The sequence below is a fragment of the Porites lutea genome, chromosome 7, assembly GCF_958299795.1.
Source record: "Porites lutea chromosome 7, jaPorLute2.1, whole genome shotgun sequence".
NCBI classification, from domain to species: Eukaryota; Metazoa; Cnidaria; class Anthozoa; order Scleractinia; family Poritidae; genus Porites; species Porites lutea.
Window position 1 is genome coordinate 18,228,022 of NC_133207.1, and position 8,326 is coordinate 18,236,347.

Consider the following 8,326-nt stretch of genomic DNA (forward strand, 5'->3'; position numbering starts at 1 on the left):
TCGAAAAATGGAGATTTTCCCAAAGGGTTAGTCCATGGTTTTGGTTAATTATTGGCTTTTTTTCCACTTTATTATTTTAGGAGTTGTACGCCAGGAAATTTCCTTTACGGTATTTTAGAACGAAAAAAAACTTTCTAAGGCTATAAAAGCAAAAAGTTCAAAAAGTCAAAAAATTAAGATTTTTTCTATTTTTCTTTTCTGGACCAGAAAACGCCTTTCTATGCTATGAAAACCAAGCGTTTAAAGAGTCGAAAAATTGTGATTTTTCCAAATAGTTTAGTCCTTGGTTCTGGTCAAAAATTTGCCATTTTTTTCATTTTTTTATTTTATGCCGTATAGGCCAGGAAAATGTGGTTTACGATATTCTAGAACCAAAAAACACCTTTCTAGGCTATAAAAACAAAAAGTTCAAACACTTGAAAATTTGAGATTTTTCCAAAGGGGTTAGTCCATGGTTTTGGTCTAAAATTGGTCATTTTTCCTTTTTTTTTTATTTGGCCATATAGGTCAAGGCAATTTGTTTTACGATATTTGTGAACGAAAAAACGCCTTTCTAGGCTATAGAGACAAGACGTTCAAAACATCCAAAAAATTGAAAGGGTTTTGGGTTTTGTGAGTTTAGTGAAAAACTGTTTTTTTTTTTGCATATTTTTATTATAGGCCATAAAGGCCAAGGAAATTTGTTTTACGATATTCTAGAACAAAGAAACGCTTTTCTAGGCTATAAAAAAAAAGCAGTTTTATAAGTCGAAAACTTAAGGTTTCGGTCAAAAATTGGCTTTTTTTCCATCTTTTTATTTTAGGTCATATAGGCCAGGAAAATGAGTTTTACGATATTCTTGATAGAAAAAACACCTTTCTAGTCTATAAAAGGATGAAGTTTAAAGAGTCCATAAATGTGAGAATTTTCCAAAGGGGTTGGTTTATAATTATGGTTTTGGTCAAAAGTTAACCAGATTACATTTTTTTTATTTTAGGCCATATGGGCCAGGAAAATGCGATTTACGGTATTCTAGAACAAAAAAAGCCTTTCAAGGCTAAAAAGGTAAAATAATTGAGATTTGTTCAAAGGGGTTTGTCTATGGTTTTCGTCAAAAATTGGCCATTTTTCCAAACTTTTTATTTTAGGCAATATAGGCCAGGAAAATCTGTTTTGCGATACTCTAGATCGGAAAAAGCCTTTGTAGCTATAAAATCAAGGAGTTCAAGAAAGTTGAAAAATTGGCATTTTTCTAAGGTGTTAGTCCATGGTTTTGGTCAAAAAGTAGAAAATTTTCAATCTTTTTATTTCAGTTAAAGTTGGCAACAAGAAATGTGTTTTTCGATATTTAAGATAGAATAAAAAGCCTTTCTGGACTTTAAAACAACGAGTTAAAGGTCGAAAAATTGGCATTTTTTAAAGGGGTTGGTCCATGGTTTTAATAAAAAATTAAGAATATTTCATCGGTTTATTTTAGGCAAAATTTGCAAGAAAAAGTGTTTTGCGATATTCAAGATAGAAAAAGGAGGCCTTTCCTCACTACAAAAACAACGAGTTCAAAAGAGTCGAAAAATTGGCATTTTGTGCAAATTGGTTAGTCCATGGTTTCAGTCAAGAAATTGAAAATTTTCCATCCTTTTATTTTAGGCAAAATTGACAAGATAAAAGTATTTTACGATATTCTAGAAAGAAAAAAGCCTTTCGGGACTATAAAAAGAAGGAGTTCAAAAACGTCAAAAAATTGATATTTTCTAAAGGGGTTACTCCATGGTCTTGGTAAAAAAATTGAAAATTTTGCATTTTCTTATTTTAATCAAAATTGGCAAGAAAAAAGTATTTTTCGATATTCTTGAGAGTAAAAAAGGCCCTTTAAGGCCTTTCAAGAAGTTTAAAAAAGTCGAAAAATTGGCATTTTTCCAAAGGGGTTAGTCCATGGTTTTGGTAAAAGAACTGAAAATTTTCCACCTTTTTATTTTAGGGAAAAAATGGCAAGAATAAATTGTTTTGTGATTTTCTAGTTAGAAAAAATGCTTTGCTGGACTATAAAAACAAAGAGTTTAAAATGGCGAAAAATTGACATTTTTGTGAAGGGGTTAGTTATAGCTTGTGTCATAAGATTGACAATTTTCCATCTGTTTATTTTAAGCAAAATTGACAAGAAAAAACGTGTTCCGCGATATTTAAGATAGAAAAATTAAAGTTGTTCTAGACTATAAAATCAAGGAGTTTAAAAAAGTCGAAAAATTGGCACTTTTCCAAAGGGGTTAGTCCATGGTTTGGGTAAAAGAATTGAAAATTTTCCTTCTTTTTCTTTCAGGAAACTCATTCTGCCTCTTATTTTGACCAAGAACAAATAAAGAAAAAAAATAGCATTTTTGGACAAAACCATGGGTTAACCCCTTTGCAAAAAATGTGATTTTTAGGACTTTAAAGATATGAAATTTTTATGGCCGAAAAAGATTTCTTTTCTATCTAGAATATAATTAAACATTATTTCTAGTCTTATTTTGAGCGAAAGCAAAGAAAGAAAAAAATTTCATTTTTTAGCTTTTTGGGACTTTGAAAGATGAAATTAGTTTTCGCTAAAAAAGGTTTCTTTTCTATCTAGAACATTATTAATCATTATTTCTTTTCTTTTGCGACTTTGAACGATGGAATTTTTTTCGCAAAAAAAAAAGGTTACTGTTCTATCTAGAACATTATTTCTTGTTTTATTTTGACCGAGAACAAATAGACCAAAAAATTGTCTTTTTTGACCAAAGCAAGGGTAAACGCCTTTTGAAAATGCTAATTTGGGGACTTTAAAATATTGATTCTTTTATCGCAAAAGGGTTACTTTTTTTATTCAAACTATTATCAAAAACGTTTTTTTGCAACGAAGATCATCATCAAACACTATTTGTTGTGGTATTTGCAGGAGGAAAAAATAAAGAAACATTCAAATTCTCTTAAAAGAACTATGGGTCTACACTTTTGGAAAAATGGGATTTTTTAGACTTAAAAAAATTATCTTGTTTATAGTCTAAAAAGCCATTTTTTATCTACAGCATCATCAAGCACTATTCGTCGTCGTATTTTCATCAAAAACAAATAAAGAAAAATTTAAATTCTTGGATCAAAATCATGGGTTAATCCCTTTGGAAAAATATAACTTTTATACTTTGAAAAATTGTTGATTTCGTAGTCTTAAATTTTATATATATATTTAGAACATCATTTAACACTATTCCTCGTCGTATTTTAGGTCTTCTCCACTGCCGACCACGTTTTTCGCGACACATTGCCAGTGTTTAAAGAAATTTTCTAGGTCGTCCCTCCATCTCATTATTGGTCTTAATTCCTAGGTTCCGTGGGGGCGTCCCGAACATAATGCAGGTTGTCCAACGGTTGTCTGTTATTCTCGCCAAATAACCAGCCAAATACCATTTGAGTTTGATTATCATTTCCATGATATCTCGTACTTTGTTTGTTTGGCTCGGATGTATTGGGCTGTTTTATGATCTCGCCATGTGATGTTTAGCATGATTCTCTCACGCACTCTCTGCAAAGTTCAGAGTTGAAAGGTTTGTTGTTTCGTAAGATTACAGGTCTGACATGCATAATTGACTGTTGGTAAGATCCATTGAACTTAAACCTGACCTTTGAGACCGATCGGAATGTCACTGAAGATTACTCTCGCTCGAGAACGTGTGTATGTGTAGTACACAACAAATGTATGTTGTGGTTCAAAGTTATCCTTGGTTTTACTCATTATCATACATGACCAACAACAAAGGAAAATAGAATTTAAACCAAGGATAAAATTGAACCAAAACATGAACACCCAAGAAGGAAAACACTTTTATTTCAATTTTCTTAAAGTAATGTGCAAAGTTCTAACCGTCAAATAATGGTTACAAGTATTAAAGGGCATAACCCGGACTGGAGGTGTACAACATTGCAATTCTAAAGCTAATCTTGGGTTAGCTTAAAAATGAGGCAAGACTCTGGGAAATCTGGCAGAGCTGAGGTACCGCTTACAACTTAAATAAAAGCGGTCAGACGGAGGCAAGAAAAAAACTGCCCATAAAACCGCGAGGGGGAAAAAGTAGGCAGGAAATCTGGGTAGAAACCAGGGCTCAAGCTCCAAAGTCCTTCCAACGGGACGTTCACATGGCAAACGAGAAAGGACCACTTGAAACGAAGGTTGGTTTTGAAGGCTAGTGGAACAAGCCATGATAAGCGCTTCACCTTTTATGATCCTCTATTTCACGAAATGTTTTCTGTAAAGTGACTTAATCTTGATCGTACATCTGCTGATATGGTTTTAAAGAGGAGATAAATGCCAGCAGCATTTCAATCTGTTCCACATTCAGTGTTCACAAAACAATTAAGATTTCCGCTTCTCTGTAAGGCACGACACTTTATTGGGGCTCTAGGTTCTCTTCCTCTGTTAAGCTGTTAATTATGAGAAAGAAATTTAAAATTCTCCATTAATTTATCAGATGTAAATGAATGATTTTTCAGTAATCGGAGACGCATGTTTTGCGCACAGGATTATGGAATCGTCAGAGGGGGGCAAACATTGCGAGTCGCTACAAAGAAATGTATGGCGTGGAGTTGTTTCTCCGTTAAAGAGAAGTGTCTTTGGGCATAGAATGCCGCATTTTGCCGTGATTTTATGAGAAGCGTTGGTGACTAATGTTGGTGCGTTGAAGTTTCTGTATGATTAATGCGATAAATTCTAGCGATAAACACTCCTTGCGTGAGTGTGAAATTTATTGTTACTGAATTTACACAGTGATCTACACGAAGAAAAGGTCTCGAAATGTATAGTGCAAATTTAGGTGTAAATGTAGGGGCTCATTTTAGCTTTTTAGTTGTAATTACGTGTGGTGATATTTACAACGAGTGTAACTAAGCTCGGCCACGATCAGCGCTGTGCGTGCCGGTTGTGACAAGACAACAATACATATAAAATTCAATACATACCTTCGATCGTTGTCACAAACCGGCACAGCGTTGTGATCGCGAGCCGAGCGTAATTACACTCTTTATAAATATCAGCACATGTAACTACAACTGAAAAGGCTTAAATGAGTCCGCATTCCCTGCTCATTTGCACCTAAGTTAGTACTATATATTTCGAGACCATACAGTAGTAAATTTCACAGTCGACCATTCGCTGTTTTGAGTTCAAATGGCTCCATCAGAATTAATTTTGGTCTGCAGGGCCGCTAAATTGATACTTTGGTGTTAGTAATGTTTTTACCCCCATCTGTTCAATTTATGAAGCACTCCTCTCAAATAACCTCTCTTCTCTATGGTCTTTCTCCTTCAACAGTGGCGGGTAAAAAGACCTCTCCTTTTGACGTACATTTTATTGACTAAGCTTTTCCCGCTCGATTTTCTTAGCAAAAAGACTCGTAAACTTACTTCGCTTCAGTGTTGCCGATGTTTTATCCATGATGTTCTTGTCCAGTGTTACTATCTTCCTCTTCCACTTTCTTACTCTTGTGCTTTTGCTTTGGCAGACCCTCATAAAACAAGGAAGAATTATAAATTAGCTTTTAAAACTCAGCAGACTGCCCCTTAGTCACATACCTAAACGGGAAATGACACAAGCTTCAATTTAAGAGCAATACAAGAATATTTTGAGCCTAAAATTGGGAGAAAAATAAAAATATTCACCCTGGGCCAAAAAACAAAATTCTTAGAAAAAAGAGAGAGTGCATTCCTTATAAATCAAAAATTAGACCAAATTAACCCTTTTTTGTTAACTACGATACAAAACTCTATCAAGATAAAAAGTATCAGCGAAAACGAATTTTGAGCTGTATCCGCGATTTTGGGATTATCGCCCATTTTACTGACGTTGACTCTTATAACTCGGTAGGCTGCTTACTCTCATATCTAAGATAGCAACTGAACGTTAACCAACACCATTCATTTGATTAGCTGTATTGTCAGTAATATAATCATCTGAATCATGAGTGAGCTAAGTTGAAAAAAGGAGAATTCTGAGGTAAGAATTAATGACAGTTTTTCAATGTTATTTGATACATTTTACACTTTCAGGGTAGCAGCCTTTTGCAGTAGCTGTTATGGTACACTCATAGAAGGGTAAATTTGTACGATAAGCAAAGTAACTTGACATTCATTGTACACAAGGCCAAGAAAACAAGTGTAAACATACTTTCTCATAGCTGCAGAATGCAGTACCTGATCCTTGAGGCACTTTTTACTGGGGTCTGTTGGTTTGGAGCTCTCGCCTTGTTTCCGCTGTAAAAAGTGTTTTAAAATAAATTGAGAGAAAAAAAATTAATCCGTTTGATTAATCATCTCTGTTTAAATTGAAAACAGATTAATTTAACTTAACTTTATAACCCTAAGCTTGGCTTCTGTGTAAATAGGGTTTGCTGACGTATATCACATATCCACAAGGCCGTTCATTCGCTTATAAACAAGTTTACAAAAAAAACTCAGGGCTTATTAATAAAGCATAAACACGACTACAGCCCAGCAAACAAGAACATTCAAACGGCCTAAAATTACACATTAAAATTAAGTCAAATAAGTTGATTTTTCTTGCAGATAAAGCAAGTTGAAGGTAGCAAAAACTTACCAGTTCATCCATGTCTAGTAGTACCGCATAATCGGGTAGACCTCATGTGCAGGGCAAACAATAAATTCAAAATGGCAACACTCGTACCTGTTAGAAAACAGGGACAGAACTAATTATTCTGAATAATTGTATAAACAAAGGAGAAATAATAAAAATAGAAACAATCCTGATGTGCGTACACATCGAAAAAACACTGAACCGAAGGAAATTTTCCAAATCAAACATTTCTTTACAATTTCTTTAAAAGTTAAAAATAATTTATTAAGGTTTAAGCGCTACGACTACACTCTTTCTTTTTTACCAGAATATATTTTTTTTAAAAAAAGAGTAGCTGAAATCTGAGACTGAGATTTTCAACAGGATTTGTTTATTTTTGAGTCGAAAATCTATTAATAAAATACAATTGTTTTCAACTTATCTGATATAATTAACCCTTTCTCTAAACAAAAAAAACTAGCAAGCAAACTTAAAAAACTGCACCGTTAATAAAGTCAAATGTTCAATGCTTATAACAGTTCGATTAAAGGTACATTGATACCACAATACATCATGAACCGGAAATGACATAAGCTTCAACTTAAGAGTAATGAAAGAATATTTCGAGCCTAGTTATTCAGATAAAATGATGGATAAGAATCTGTTGAAAGTCAACGATCACGAAAGAACGATGGCTTTGCTTTGCTTGAATTCCAAAAAACATCTTAATGGATATGGCCTCTTATAAAAGGCCAGCCGTTGCTAAGGGAAATCGTGATAGGATATATTATAAAAGACCTTTCTAAAAAAGAAATTCATTACGTAATATACTCATACCAGGCAAACTGTAAACCTCGAAGATACAACAGTTCAACCAAAAGCAGCCGTCTGTGGCCAGTCAAGATTCAGGATTCCAAATTTCCACCTAATAATTTTAGCTCCAATTATGCACATCTTCGCTTTGACCTGGAAAGACTGAATAAAAGTCACCTTACAAAGCCCAGTTTTGTGGCCGATCTAAAACAATACCACTAGAGACCATAAAGGAACAAGACGCTGTGTGAGCGTATATTTGGGCGTGGTCGTTCTAAATGTATGATACTTTGAACATGCCTTATTGTAGCTAAAGAACTGTCATCATATTTTACCAGAGAAGACAAATCCTTTACTCCACTTGTTTGCTGAACCACACAGCTTATACAGTATGTCCCAAACCACAACAAAAATAGTGTCATTTCACGACAATGTTTGAAAATATGCACATCTTCAATGCAGACATGATTGGAGCCAAATTACAACATAGGACATAATTGGTTACAGCCCGGAGGATAAGGTTTACCTCAGCTCCACTGATACTGACAGATGTGTTTTTACACCCATCACTTTGTACAGTGTATTCCGGTTACTAACAAGGGCAAATAAAGTTCCTTAAGTCCAGCATCCACAAGGGTTAATAAGAGAGTAACACATTGCATAAACTGCTATAGGGCAGCACTATTTACAGGAACATTGTTAACCATTAACATTTGATATACTACAATTTTCAACATTGCTTGAGAAAAGATGAGGTTTAAAGGTGGCAATATGTACACCTTTAAGTTCATATATATCCTCATTCCTATGTAGAGTCTGAAAATATTGTACTAATTTATGCATGGATGGTATTTCCAACAATACACATGTCCCTTCACTATGACTATTATGATACATATCTCTAGCATGAGAATCAAATACATTATATCCCCCAGCCTCAGTGCTGTAGATTT

The 8,326-nt window shown here is 34.0% G+C and overlaps 1 long non-coding RNA gene across 1 annotated transcript; it reads right to left on the minus strand.

The window, feature by feature from the left end:
* Positions 1-4,344: 4,344 nt before the first annotated feature.
* LOC140943177 (uncharacterized) lies at positions 4,345-6,674 on the minus strand. The gene is made up of 4 exons (XR_012166597.1): positions 6,585-6,674; positions 6,156-6,241; positions 5,396-5,496; positions 4,345-4,417 (listed from the first exon to the last, which is right to left on the minus strand). It is a non-coding gene; the product is annotated as an uncharacterized lncRNA (long non-coding RNA).
* Between the last annotated feature and the right edge of the window lie 1,652 nt (positions 6,675-8,326).